Here is a 16043-nt window from a genome sequence, read left to right as displayed (position 1 = left end):
AACAACTCTGAAATCATTTTATATTGTTAATGGCAAAATGCACGATCATTTTAATGGATTGAAAAATCCTTATCACCCAAACAATATGTCCATATTTCCTGACTCTAGTTCTTACACATAGAAAGAACCTATGACTATAACTTCACACAGTGAGTAAATATTACCTTGCAGGGCAAAGAGGAAGGAAAAAAAAACAGTGATTATAAATCTTGAAGAAGAGCTTATCCTGGATTAGGCAGTGTTAAATCCAAAGACAAGTATCCTACAAGTGAGAACAAGGGAGGTTTGATGGACAGCAGATGAAGAGGCAGCATGGATGTAGAGATCACAGTGATGTGGCCAGCACAGATAGAGAATACCAGCAATCAAAGGATTGCAAGCCTACAGACAGTGGTGCTAAGCCTATCTTCTCTATCACTATGGGATAACATATTTCTAGTGCTTTAAGCAGTCAAGTATAGAATAACTTGGCATCAGCAGGCACAGGGAAAAGATTAAAACTAGTATTTTGAATATGTTGGATAAAAGATAATATTCTAATTGCACATTTTTAACTTTAACAAAGTGGTTTTTAGAAATTTTGTTATATGCTGCTCACATTATATTTCCATGGCACTTCCTCATTCTGAAATGAGTTATTTCATGTTATCATTTAAGACATTTTTCCTGGAAATCCCATCTCTAAGGTCGCATGTATAAGCAAAAGCTTGAAACTGCTCTTCTCCATGTGTGTTATCTACACGCCTGTGTGTGTGTGTGTGTGTGTGTGTGTGTGTGTGTGTACTCCCACATAGGTTATGTTCAAGCACACTCGCATGGCTATGTGACATACAGATGCCAATCACAGATACTTTCCTCAATTGCTTTCTACCTTGTATTTTTAAAAGAGTTTCTCAAGGCGCTTTTAACCTGAATAATGTTCTAGACTAGCCAGCTAGCAAACCCCTGAGATCTTCCTATCTCCTCTCTCCCAAGGCTGAGTTATAGACATGCAGTGTACCTGCCTTTTCATGTGGGTGCTAGGGATCCAAATGCAGGTCCTCTTACTTACATGACAATCACAGTAAGTATCTTCCATTCCACCCTCTACCACCCCGCCACAAAATGATAAAGTGCCCACATGCCAACAGCAGTTTTTGAGCATGGTAAGTTCTCCATTCATGCTTAGGAATTAATGTATTAACTATTAACAGTACAGATTTCTTTATTCACTCAAAACCATTAGGCTGAGAACTCAGTGGTTGTAAGAGTATTAACACTTTGACAGTTTCTAATGAGAGGAAATGAAGGTTGAAACCTAATGAGATAGAAAGGGACAGGAACAAATTAAGAGTCCACACTTGGATCCAAACAGCCAGCTGTGAAAGCAGAAACAGAAAGAGACATGATATCTGTGTGGCATGTGTGAAAAATACCTGGGGGTCTTTACTAATGGAAAGCTCCATAGGAGTTGGCAGGGTAACACAGTTACCAATGTAGCTATGTGGACATTTCTGCTGTTTAAATAAAAGTCAGGGTAACATAGCAACAGGGCTGTACTCATCCACAATTGCCCCATATCACATGCTGGACAACTAGCCTGGCCCAGGGAAGAGTCAAGACAGAGACATTGACTCACCATCTCTGAATTGCTCTTCTCTAGAAGACACCATGACTGTTTAACCTCCCACAAACTTAAAGTCAACTCACCTCATCTTCCTAGCTCCAATTTTCTTCAATTTAAGTAAATGTGAAAGAGAGGTTTGTCCAGCCAGTGACGCTCCATTGCAGAAAATGATGTCCCCTTTGCCAATGGATATGAAGTGCAAAGAACACTCTAGGGCAGGCCCAAGTCCAATAGTTGACTAACACAAAATAAACTCCCTGTTTGTGTTTTGTTTATGTGGTTTGTTTTGTTTTGGCCTCAGAAATTTTTGTTTTAATCAGTTGTTTTTGTTTTGTTTTCCTTTTTATGATTAAATGAAAAGAAAGCAGATCTACTTTGAGTTATCAAACACTGAACCAGTCTATCCCAAGGGTGGTGAACTCTTCATGTCTCAGAGGTACCCTGTACGAGATCCAGGAAATCTGTTTTTGTTTTCATGTTTTGTCTTGTTTTGTTTTTTTTTTTTCTTAAGAATGGCATACCAAGAGAATGGTGCATCACCTTCCATAAACATGACACACACAAGCCAGCATGCCACAAAGTGGTAAGCAACGCACACTAGAATCAGACCACTATGCCACATCCCTGTTAGCAGCACACACTAGAGTCGGTTCAGCATGCCACACAGAGGTAAGGAAGAGATACAAGAGTCAGACTGTGTTTTAATTCCAACTATGCCATTTATTCCTTGTATGAAACTGGAAATTAAGGTAATGAAAGGCTCTATCCTTTTTGGTTACTGTAGAGATTTAATAGCAGGGATGGTATGCAAGGTGTGCATATACAGTACTCATTATTTAACACACAACAGAAGCAGCATGGTATGTAGACACCATTATGTTAGAAAAAGAAAAAAAATTCATAGCACTGAAGTTCTCTCTTTAAAATTTCTCTGTGTTTATTATAACCTCTTTTGGATTTCTCTTAAAGAATTGAGGGAAAAAAATGGACCCTCCCTAGGTGGGATGACTTGGTATCACATAGATCATAAAAATCAGCCAAGGAACACGTTCCACATCCCTTGCTGGGCCAGTTACCTCACACTCACAAGCATTTGTTCTTGGGCTAAAACCTACACTCACCCCTGTAACTAGCCATAGCATGCCAGTTCTCAAGCAGAACCACAAAAATAGGAAGGTATTTCTTTTTCTGCAAAGAGCTGAGGGCAAGGGTTTGGGGAGGAATTTGTGGAACTAGTTAGATATATTTAATAAGAAACAGAGGCAAAGGTTGTCATACGATGAAATGCTAAAATTTCATTTCTTCTTTGATATGCTTGACAAATATATAAAGGACTTACTTTTCAGCCTATGGCTTATCAGGTGTCAAAACAATAGAACCACAGCCCTTGTGTAGCTCATGTTTTAGAGGAGACAGACAAACATAAGCATAAGGGAGTCACAGTATTTACAGCAGCAAGTGCTTCTGCCACAAAAATGGGAAGAAGTGGGGATCTGCAGACCTGGGAGGATGGAGAAAGCAAAAGTCCATAGAGAGTCCTACAGGATCACAGAGTCCATATGAGGTGCCAGAATAGAGGGTAAGGATGTGCATCACATAGGTATGTGACAGACTGTGTTCCAGGTAGAGAAAGGCTCATGGGCACTGGTGTGTATCTGTCTTTTAAAGGAAAACAAGGAGGCCTTTGTGGGTGAACGAAGTATCAACAAAGGGGAAGAAAGCTGTCAGTAATAATGGGGTCATGGGTTTGTATCATGTGGGATCATTGTAAGAACTGTGGCTCTTTTCCTTGAGAGAAATATGAAGCCCAGATAGAGTGTGGACTGACAAATCAAAATGAAGTCCAACTATATGTCTGCTGCAGGAAATAAAAGAAAGTAAGAGGCTACCAAGTGCTTCTGCAACAATCTACATTACAGGACATAGTAACCAGCTGGAAAGGTGCAGAGATGTGACCAGAGTCTAGATGGATCATGAATTTGGGATAGCAGCCTCACTGGTAAGGTCAATATGAAATCAGGGAGAAAGCCCAGAGCTGAGTGATGCTAAGGTGTTGGTGTGAGCCATAGGAAGGTTGGGGTTACCATTCACTGTGATAAAGAAAGTTATGAATGAAAGCAGGTCAGGTGGACTCAATATGAAACCTGGGAGACAGCCCAGAGCTGAGTGATGCTAAGGTGTTGGTGTGAGCCATAGGAAGGTTGGGATTATCATTTACTGTGATAAAGAAAGCTCTGAGTGGAAACAGGCCAGAGGCAGCTCAGCTTCACGACTTAAAAACTCTTCTCTAGGTCAGACAAAGGAAGCATCCCAAGTCTCAGCATCATACCTCAAAACAGAATGGCAGAGACCCTATCAGTGCCTCAACAGTCACTTGGCAGGGAATAATTTGAGGCAAAACGGGATCTAATGAAAGCTTAGTCTAGATGGTTGCTAGGGTAATCTTGCCCCTGACTAAAATACAATTTTATAATACCTTAACAATGTATGATGCAGGTTGTGTGTGTGTGTGTGGTATTCTAGTCTAGAGAGGCTTTTAAAGTCATGACAAAAATAATTGCCTCTGCTGACTTCCGCTCTGAGGAGATAGGTCAGATATTAAAGTCACGTTTCATCGAGCTAAACCTGGCAAGCAAATGTCGTTTTCTTAAACCATCCACAGGGAAATGGCACTTGGCAATGACATTTGTGACACACAGAAGTGTTGGCAGACCAGACTAGTATTCCTGTTTTTAATTTTTAATTTTCCTCCTTTACCATCACAGTGGTGAATTTCAGCTCTTTCTAATCTACCCATGAGCACTGATAAGGAAAAACTCTGTTAGTTAAATAAGAGTTCTCCCAAAAGCCCAACTTTCCCCCAACAACTTTCCTTCAGTGTAGGTCACCATGCATTCTGAGAACACTTAGTTACAGGAAGGAGGCGAGGAATAATATTGCCATACTCCTAGGGTTTGAAAATAAGTCATTTAGCACCTAAAATTGCAATGTTCTCTGCTATCGCCGTTTTCCTAGCTTCATTAATTTTTTTTCTTCCCAAGTCAGCATCCACTCTTACAAGCCTCTGTCTCCTGCTGTCATCAAAGCATTTGCATGCATTAATCCATGACACATGGGTGCATTTGATCCATAGCTGATTCTCTGCCTGCCAACCATGAAGAAACACAGTTCTAGAAATGGAAATAAGGAGATTTAAATAAATAAAAAAATTTACCCAGGAGAACAGAAAAATACCTCCCTGCTAATACACCCTATCCCAATTTTCTCTAAAACAAATAGAAACATTCTAGATGGTGTGGTAGTGAGTGCTTTGACCTTTGAGACCCATATACGAGATTTTCCTAGAACTGGACATCAGTTTGCAGACTACACTCTATCCAATGAGGAGGAAGAGGAAGGAAGCAAAAAAGAAGGCAAGCAAATAAAAGCATCACACATCTGTGATAGAAAAGAAATGCAAGAGACTGAAGCACAGGAATACACATGGCTTTTTCAAGTCTTTCCTCACCTTCACGCCAAGGGGAAGGTCGACCACGACACTTACTTACTTCAAAGTCAGCTGTATGAGAATAAAGCCCAAATGGTCCAGGAATCTCTGTTTTGGTGTTGATCTGGATTCACTAACTAGAGTATGCCTTTCTCCAATTCCCTTTTGCCTTCTTTACTGAAGTTCCTCGAGACTCATCAAAGTATCAAAACAAACTGTGTCATGTAAGCAGGACTATGTACAGACAGGAGAAACCTGCCATTGGGTTGAGCCATACAACCAGGTCTTGAAAGGAAGTTGTGGACAAAAAAAATGACTTGTGATAGTTCCAAACAGCAGCCTGTTGCTGTTGAACCCTCCCAAACTCTTCTCTGCCACAGCCAACAGTTCTATCTCCATTGAGGAGGGCGGGAGAACCACTTAGAGCCAACCTCAGCCAACAGCCCCATCAGCAGGGAAGAGCTTAAGCCACTTGTGCTGAGAAGACTGGATACTCTGGCATCACCTTTCCTGGCCTGACATCCATTTGTTTCCACCTTAATGCTGCTCAGCTCAGCTAAAACTAAGCTTGCTGCCGGAGACACAGTTTCCATACTTCCACTGCGGCAAGTGGGCCATCTGAAGCCATTTGAAGCTCCTGCTTCAAATTTTGCTTTTCTACTTACTAGTCTGCCCTTAAGGGCAAAGGTATTTAGCTCCTGTGAGCCCTATGTCCCTGACTCATAGATAGAAGAGTGAATGCCTCGTGGGCTGAATATGCAGGTTAAGGAAATGATTTGGAATGCTTGGCATATAATACCAGCCATACTACAAATGATTAGCAAAAGTTTGCATTTGGAATTCATGTACATTTTAGGGATAGCCAATGGAAGGAATGCTAAGTCACCCTTTTCCTTCCAAAGCCAGCCATTACTCTGCACACATGCACACACAGACACACACAACCTTGAAAACATTTGCATGCACTGCTCTGAAGTGAGGAAGCTCCTTTCTTCCAATCTAATTGTTCTGCTTCAACTTTGGTTCTTCATCCTGAGCAAAATAACAAAGAAAGTGCTGTTAACTTTGTCAGAAAGTATTTTCTTGTCCTCTCATCCCATTGTTTCCTCTTGGAACAGCCCACTCTACCTCATCTGCTTGTATTTGAAGCAGGGGAGGACTTTGCCCAGACCTTAGCCATTTATTCCCATCAATACAAGGCAATAAGGGAAAGATAGGTGACGTGACTGCTTCCAGGGTCCATAGCAGAAAGATAGTGATTCCGCCTTGATGGAACACACACACACACACACACACACACACACACACACACACACACCCTTTAACCACCTAACGCAACATTCAATGTTTTAAATAGTGTAGGAAGTCCTTATTTCCCAAGGTTCTATCATGATGATAACATCCTTGAATTAGCATCTTGATATTGCTTTTCCTTGATGAATTGCATGATAGCCAGCAGAAAGAACTTCACACTAGACCTTACTCACACAAACAAGTACATCAATAACACTTTCTACTTACAACAATAATAAACTAGCCTTACTTGTTTTCAACAGTTTAATTAAATACAATTAACTCTGGTTTGTTTTGGCAACCTATTAATGTCACAATTGAAAATAAATAGTCTCGTGAAAAGATTATAATTAATAAATCCTTTACACTACTGTAAAATTACTCAGATGCTCTGCCTGCCAGAAACCCTTAACAGCATTTGTGAAGTATGTTAATGAGGACAGTAAAAAGAAGATAATAAAGCTTCCAGAAGGACTCAAGAAAGCTTGATAATGCTTTTGACCCCTTCGGTACACATCTGATGACTGTTGGATATAGTTATTAAGAGACTCTGAGACATTAATTGCAAATTTATCATCATCTTAAAATATCTTTAATCCATGGTTTTGCCTATTCAGGCTATTCTCTCATGAAAGCTCAAATTCCCTAGACTCTTAGAACAGACCACTGATACCTCTTTTTATTTTTTTCCTCTTTGACAAGGTTCAGAATTTTAGACATCATATACCTTAGGCATTTAAATTTTTGGAACCAGGGTCTTACACAGTCTGTGCTGTCCTCAGGACCACTCTGCAGGCAAGGATAACCTTGAATATTGATCTCGTTGCTTCCATCTCCCCATATCTAGCACAACAGGCATGCATATCTATCTTCCATTAATGCTGAGGACAATCCAGGACTCTGTGTGTTAGACAAACACATCACCAAACTGAACTACAACCACAACTAAGTGTATGCATATGTGCATATATTCATGTTTTGTGGGTGTGCATGGGTACAGGTTCATTGTGGGCATGTATACCTGGAGGCCAGAGGTCATTGTCAAGTGTCTCATTCTGTGGTTTCTACCTTATCTTTTGAGACAAGGTCTCTCTCTCTCACTGAACCAAATGTTGACCAGTTGGCTAGGCCTTCTGACCAGTGCATTCTGGGGATCTGCTAACATCTGCCTTCACAGCACTGGAAGTATGGATGCTCACAACCATGTGCTAGTTTCTCACATGGGGTCTAGACATCCTGACTCAGGTCTACTTCATGCTTGTATGGCAGGCACTTTGTCAACTGAGCCATCTCCCCAACCCAAGCTTAGGCAATTCTTAATAGACAAAGGTAATATTTTGTACTCGGACCAGAAAATAAAGGAGACATGTAAGAGTGTAGCTTCAAAACACAAATTTTAGCCTCAGAGGAATCCCATGGTCATTTAGATAGCATTGTGCTTATCAGCATATTTATGGTTATCTTCCTTAAGTGGGATAAATAGGCAACAGATAATTTTAAGAACAACTCAACCAAAAAAAAGGGGGGGGCTCAGTAAGAGAGCACAGGTTTAGCATTGGCAAGTCTCTGAGCTCAGTTCCCGTGCCCCCAAGATAATTAAAGTTAATAAAAGAGAAAAAGTGACACCGGGAAGCATAGATCTGTGATATAAGATTTTGCGTGACTAGTGACTGCTTTAGTCCAACTATCATAGAGTTGGTTATTTTCTGAGAGTAACATCAGTATTAACTTTTAGAGACCTTGCCTTTTATGGGTTATTAACTAACTAAACTTCCATCTTGACTGGCATACACAGGTACTACCAAACTTGACTAGAGATCTTTTGTAAGTAATTACATATACAGAACATTGTTAGGAGAAGAGCACTAGAGATATTGACCTGTTCGTATTGACTTAGAACTCATGGCTAACTATTGAATATTGCAGAGGACAGATTAACCATAAAATCTCTATTATTTGTTGGGCTGTATACATAGATTTTATTGTCCAAAGACTCAGATATAATTGTGATTAATAAAGACCAAGGTATAAAATTTATATGTGTATCTTCATTACATGATAAAATATTAAGTGTACTTATTGATGCCATTATTAATGATCTCATCTACCTCATTTTTTCTGACATTAATAAAGTTATCTAATAGTATAGCAAGATGCCATATACTAAGCACTTACTCTCAAGAAGATATACAACACACATCTTCACTAGGTCCCTGCCCAAGTCTGAAAGCTGGGATTTTATAAACAGGGGTCTCCCCAATGTGATGGTTCAAACAGGAAACATTAGTCTCACTTACCCATACTTAGAGCAAATAAGTATAGTAACATTAGAAGCAGGATATGAACTTTTGGTTTGTTTAGTACACCATGCTGTTCCAGCCCAACCCACTTCTTACTTCAAAAATAATTAACAGGGTAAAATCAAGTCCTACAAAGCAAAGTTGACTCTCTAATTTCTAAAGATACAGGAAGATGCTTCGCTCCTGGGTGTCTAACCTAGTCCAGGATCAGTTCTAAGTACTAAGTATATACCAACTTCTTTGATCATTCAATTTGTTATTTTTATTTATTTTTTATCATTTTATTTTATATGTCCAGATGTTTTCATAGTGTACATCTCTGTGCCATGCAGTATGTGCAGAGGCCAGAGAGGACATGGACTCCTGGAACTGGAATTACAGAAGTTGTGTGAATCTATCTGGGCTCTGAGAATAGACTCAGCAAATGCTCTTAACCATTGAGCATTCTCTCCAACCCCTAAATAATGAATTTTACATGAATAACATGGCCCACATTGAAGGGACATGTGAGGTACATAAAGGAACAGTTTAGACCAGGAAGATCCAATGTGTTTTATCTTATAGCTAAATAGGCAAGCCTATAATACAGCATATGCTATAAAGAGGCTGCTGGATATTGACTGTTCTAGGGGTGGTTGCTGTGTTTTTTTGTTTTTGTTTTTGTTTATCTTTTGTTTTGTTTTAAATCATTGCTGCCATATTTAGTTACTTGGTGATTCTGAGATACAATCTGAGTCTAATGTAAAACTTTCTGTGATTAATCAATCATGCCTCCAACGGTACCTTCCTAGAAAGAATAAGCTAGCTGCCTGCTGCTAAGAATGTGCTATCACTGGCCATTGGGGATATTCTCAGGTAGGAAAATATATATGTGATGACGACTGGGATTGGAAAGGAAGATTTCTTGTCTGTTTCCACAAGCAATTTCCCCCTAACATGGTACTGAACTGTGGGCCTAGCATGTTTTATTGAAAGACAGAAAAATTCAATAATTTAGCAAAAAGACACAGCTGCAAATGATCAAATCACTTACCAGAAAGGTCAGCCCACTTTACAATAGTCTCCATAATTTAAAAAGTCTCAACATGATAAATGCCAAAAAATTCTTATCAGAAAAGTTAGATTGTAGTTGGGGAGAATTCTTCCCAGTGTGAATGATTTACAACTTCATTTTGAGTATTACAGGAAAATTTCCACTACGGCCATTTCTCCTCTGCTGCTGCTTCCTTGTGTGTAGTTCAGAAGGGTCTCCAGGGTCTACTGGCAAACAATAGCCCTGAAAAAAGTACTTGCAAATGAGTTACTGCTCACCAAGCAAAGAAACAACAGAACACATGTGTCCTGCTTTGCCTCTTTGTCCTGCAAAATGAAGACAAAGGCTTTCCTTAATAGCACTGTCTTACAGAGACTAAGTACAAGTTCTCAACAAGCAAGGTGCTTAGCTGATAGAAAACTATGGCCCTTGCATGGAAATTCGTTTTCTAATTTCTGTTGGTTGAGACGACCTTGCTGGTATTCCTAGCAGCACATGGCTAAGGTGCAAGCACGACTTGACTAAGAGTCCCAGCATTTCTTCTAACATTTGGCATGCTTTTGCACATTTTGCTGCTGTGTGGAACAATGAGAATGATGCTAGACAACGTATAGGGCTGTGTTGCAGGGAAAATGTGGTAGAGAAGGAATCAGGCCACACTGAACCCTGTATACAGTAAATGGAGTCAGTCTGTATACAGTCTGTATACAGTAAATGGAGTCAGTCTGTATACAGTCTGTATACAGTAAATGGAGGCGCCACTCAGACACTGGGAAGAATCCACAGAGTGCCATCCCAAGCCATGCCCCACACTAGAGGGGGGGGTCTTAACTAAATCAATAATCGTATTATCTGCTTCGTAAAATGAAAGGATATCTTGCCCCACAAGGTTATTGTGAAGACTCATGTTTAGGATCCACATTTGTTCATCAGCAAATATTCAGTTGCCCTCACTGTGTGTAAACATGGTTTCCAGCATGACCAGCATTTCCTACCTCTCAGAACATAGAAGCTTATGTTGTGTAGGCATTACTTAAAACAAAACAAAACAAAACAAAACAAAACAAAACAACAACAACAACAAAAGTCATCTCTAATATAACAGGAAAAAAAATCACTGCAACCAGTAGGTGGCAAGTGACATTTGATGGATATCATGTATTAAATGTATGCTGTGTTAAAAGTAAAATCGAGACAGGATGTTTTAGGAGGGTGTGGATAGTAGATAGGTAAAATAAAAGTAGATAGGAATCTTGGAGGCAGAAAGGTTTAAGCAGGAGGTTGGGGAGAGGGATGGGTAAAATGGAACAGGAGACATGAGTTAACCAAAGTGAAGGGTGTGTGAAAAGCTATATAGAAACCTACTAAATTGGAATCCAGTTAAAAACGTAACTGGAAGAGACAGTAGATCATATGCCATATGGAAGCACAGGAAAGGAGTACCACGTGCTAAAAACAAGGAACTGTGACAGCTTGGCCCTACGTAGGCCCTACGTAGGACATCTGTAATGCTCTCCCTGGTCAGTGGACATCAACGAAGAGAGTATAGACAGTGATCACTTATTGATCATGTAGGCCTGATAGGGGACTAGAGATTGGCAACCCACAAGTCATGAATTCACTCGATCTTTTCGTGAACTCTGAAAGCAACTGTCAAAAGTATCGCCCAACAAATGTTCAGCCAGTGACCTCAATTCTGGAGTACCTTTCTGGGATGTGACAGTTTTGAATTCTTGGCATATGAAATGCAAGGAGCAACTAAGTTGATGGAACAGTATTTCGGAAGCTTCCAGAAACAACATTCTTCTGCCTTGCATTATTTTGCTTCATAAGAGGGTTGCCTGAGCTTTCACTGTGGTACCTTATTATTTATAATTTGAACTCCTATGAACACTAATCTCCAGTCACACAATTGTCTTGACAAAAGTGGTCTTCAAACTTTCATAGCCATAGCTCAGTGAAGAAGAGAGATATCCAGTTCCCACCTATTACACCTTTCTAATAGAAAGAGTCCTGGGAGGTAAGTTCCTGGCAAGAAGCCTGTACAAAACACTGCTTTTGTGAAACAAGATGAACCTATTAACAAGTTCTTATAGAGCAATGCTCTAGCTCTGTGGACATAGACGTAGCATGAGAACACATGTGCAGAGGTCCACAGTAAGTGTCTACACACTGTCACTATACAAGGAATAAATGCACATAGAGTGATAAGATGTGCACATTTTAGCAATTAGAATCTAAATTATCATGAACACCACTACCACCACCCTGCTTCTCTCTCCAGAGCCTGATGTAACTTAGGCTGCCCTCAGTCTTTCTAAATAGCTTAGGGTGGCTTTGAGCTTCCAACCGACACTGAGGTTACAGGTATGTATCTCCATACTTTATGGGATGTTGGGGATAAACCCCAGGATTTTATCTATGCTAGGCCAACATTCTACCAGTCCAACCTCAGAACAACTACCTTTGAACCGTAATTCAGGACTGGTTTAATGGCTAGTCTTCTTCAGCAATTTGAAGTACAGGATAAACAACTACGCATCAGTCATACTATAGGGTTAACCAAACAGCACATAGCAAACTAATTGATAATGAGAAAACTAAACCAACAGTGACTTATAATTAAAAACTAGACCAAAGCAATTGAAAATCACTAACAACTAAAACAACACTCACGATACACTGATAACAAATTGCCTTTTCTCAATTGGGAAGAGTTATAATTATCTGTAGGCAGGAACTTCTCAGCATTTCTAAGAGCTTGCAGGCAGGGTTCCTACAAGAATACTAAATTGAGCATGCTCAAGAACCTCAGTTATATGTCATTTGCGAAGAAGGATGACATCAGGGGCTTCCTAATAAGCTGCCTTTACTCTTGCATGAAATAAATGCACTTGTTTAAGAAACAACAATGAAAAAGAAATGGTATTGGCTTCCGAGATATATTTATGACATACTAGTCGGTTGCAAACTAGATTCTGAGAACTTTAATAAAATATTAAATTAAGAGTTTTATGTGGGCATCACAAGTACTTCTGGAAGCTTCTCTTAGTTTTATTACATTTACCGATTACCATTTCTCCCAAGCCCTAATTTAAAAGAAAATTAATTATTTTTTTAAGCGGAGATTCACATAAGACCTCTGATTAGAACAATGGCCTCATTATATAAAAACTCTCAGTTGACTGGAGCCCCTGTAATGACAATTCCTCTGCATATAAAAAGCATAAATTCAAGTGTTTGTGCCTGTTGGGCAAAACTCAGGGCAGAACTCAAGTATGAACACAATTTTAAATCAAGCCAAGCCAGATGTGCCTACAATGCCCTCCACCTTATACCTATTGGTCTTGCCTTTCTTTACTTGATGTGCATAAATATATGTAATAAATTCTTTAGGAATAAAAAGCATGGGAGCTAGAGACCATCTAGACTACAGCTTACAGAAAGGATGCCATTCTTAGTCAAGCTCTGTAGTCCTCATATGATATTTATGATAAGGAAAGTACACATAAGGGTTAAGATCCAGGATCATTTTCAAATATTGAATAATCTTTGTACATTGGGCTCGGCTCAGAAGCAGCTTGGCACAAGTTCATTACTCAAGATGTGTGTCTATTCTTCAGTTATCTCTGCTTTTGGCATCACCTAATACCCCCAACCCTCCGACTGCCATTTGTTTCAATTACTTCTGTTACCCTTAGGGGTTTTGCCTTTCTCACCTATGAAATGTCTATAGTTTAATTCCAGCCAATGTCTCTTTGAAAAGGGTATTTTTTTTTGCAAGAAATCTTTCTACATGGAATAGATAAAATGGGCAAACCAGTTCTTGGAGTAAGTTTAAAGATTCATTATCTTACAACATACAACACTATTTATGGAACACATGGGTTGCCTCCTTGAAGTGTGAACTGTCCTTTTCCACAGTATGTGAGTGTTAGAAGATATAAGGGACTTTTTTAGGTAACACAAAGCCCAGTTGATCAGCAAGCATTTACTGAAGAATTATTCAGTCTTTATTTAGCAGGAAGCTTGGACTACTGACCCTAATCTAGGATGTGTGGTTAATTGCTACAGCATGCTTTCTTTCAACATAGGTGCTTTATTGAAATCTAGGAGCTGGAATTCTGAGAAATGTGTAACTCAGTCAGTTCATTCTTTATCGACAGAACTGGGAAACAAGACAATCCCTCTGAATGTGTATACTCAGATGGCCTTGATTTGGGATTGAATGGTGCAATGCATCCTAAAAGATAATGTCTAGTCAGGATGTAGTAGAGGTAAACACTAGTAATGCCATGAAAATAGTGACCATACCAGAGGGGCTCAGGGTCTTCTGCCCTTGTAGGATCTAGTATAAGACTTGGTTTGATGTCTTTCCTACATGAAGGAAGTCTTAAACAACAGACAGGACACTCACTCTTCAATTCATGATAACACTATTTGTGTTTTCATTTGGGGGCCTCTTATTACATAACATCAAGAGGGGAGAAGAAAGAGTGGGCTTACAGAGTTTTCCATGTGTTTTGAGGATATCTTTGGGGGATTCAATTAGTTTACACAACTTTTTTTAAAAAAATAATCTTTTCTTTACCCCAGAGAAAGGGGAAATTGCCTGTCTGGTGTTCTCTTTGGTACAAAGATGAAGTGATATTTTTTTTCTTTTGAAATCAAAAGACTTAGACACTGAAAGGCTGTTCTCTGCCCGTTAAAGGGAACTTTCTCTTCAGTCCCCCAAGCTCATCCATATAAGACTTTTCCAAACCTAAAAGGAGAAAATGTAACTCATTGTCTAAAATAAAAATTCTTAAGCATTTAACATATGACTACATTTATAAATTCTATCTCTATATATCCACATCTTTAAGTACATTTTACAGTAGTAGCTCTTCAGGCGATTCTGCTTAGCAAAATAGCTGTCAAACATCAAACATTCAAATATCTATACAAAGACATACATACTTATACACATATATGATATATATATTATTTTCTGTTTCTATCACTATCCATTTGAATGGTATCTGCATTATAATTACACATACAAACAACGTTAATCCAAAATGTTCTTGTGCTTAATATCCAAACACACACACACACACACACACACACACACACACACACACACACACATCATAACAACTAACAAAATGTTCACAATTTTACCAAGACCTTCATCAATTTTTTAAATTGAATAATTTAGCAGGTATCTCTGTCCATCTACTGCAGCCAAGCATCTTAGTAATAGTGAGATACAAAGGATGAATAAAATTTGAAAATTCTCTTCTCCCACATTTCTCAATCTACATGATGGGAATGGACACTGTCAATGCTTCATCCCCAAAAAAGGGATGTCGGCAAAATTTAGACAAACAATATGGTTTCTTATCTGCAACTGTTTCCAGAACTTTCCTACGTTTATGGTGTGCATCTCCTAGACAAGAATATATTATAGAGCAATTGCTTTCTTAACATTCAACCCCATTTCTCTAATAAGGACCTTTATGAATCAGAATTTGCATAATACTGGCTCACATCTTAAATTAACATGAGGCTCTTAGGAACGAAGTCTCATCCTAGTTTCTTATCCATCTCTCTTTTATTTTTGTTTATTTAAAGATAGTGTTTGATTCACTTCTAATTTAATCATTAAACTCTAGAGCTAATTTTTAAGACTTTCATTAAAAAGCAATGTGTGCTCATACCATAATGAATTAAAAATATAACTTAATAACAAATAAAAACTCCTAAGCCATGACTATAGCTCTCTTGAACTCTCAGCAAATGTGTTTACCTGCATGAAATTTACATAAAATTTGGACCATCACCATGATATCGCAGACTGGGAGAAACACAAGAGACCTTACCCCTTCCTAAAATTATAGAGGCAGCCATAAGTTTCAGAGGGAGAGAGAAAAGTTTTCTTTAGTGGTATTGCCACTGTTAAGTTGTTCAGGCTCCAGTAAATAACAGCCCCCAACATTCCTATAAGAAATCCTAATTATACTCATTGGTTCGCACATACATTAAAAAAAAAATAATAAAGACATAATGAGGCTGGAGAGGTGGCTGAGTTGTTACGTACGAGAATACTAACTTTTTTTTTTCGCTGCCCTATTAAATTCTTTTTTTTCCCCCATTTTTTTATTAGGTATTTGGCTCATTTACATTTCCAATGCTATACCAAAAGTCCCCCATACCCACCCACCCCCCGCTCCCCTACCCACCCACTCCCCCTTTTTGGCCCTGGCGTTCCCCTGTACTGGGGCATATAAAGTTTGAGAATGCTAACTTTTATCACAAAGCTTGTGGGTTTATTTCCCAGCA

General features: G+C 39.0%; 1 protein-coding gene across 2 annotated transcripts in view; it reads right to left on the bottom strand.

Annotated features, from left to right (window-relative positions):
- The window catches only part of Tafa1 (TAFA chemokine like family member 1), a 544051-nt gene that overhangs the window by 519347 nt on the left and 8661 nt on the right, over window positions 1-16043 (bottom strand). The gene's annotated exons all lie outside the window — the stretch shown is intronic.

Source organism: Mus musculus, chromosome 6 (genome assembly GCF_000001635.26).
Source record: "Mus musculus strain C57BL/6J chromosome 6, GRCm38.p6 C57BL/6J".
Lineage (NCBI taxonomy): Eukaryota > Metazoa > Chordata > Mammalia > Rodentia > Muridae > Mus > Mus musculus.
The sequence above is the reverse complement of the archived record's forward strand: the minus strand, read 5'-3'. Positions and strand labels throughout refer to the sequence as shown.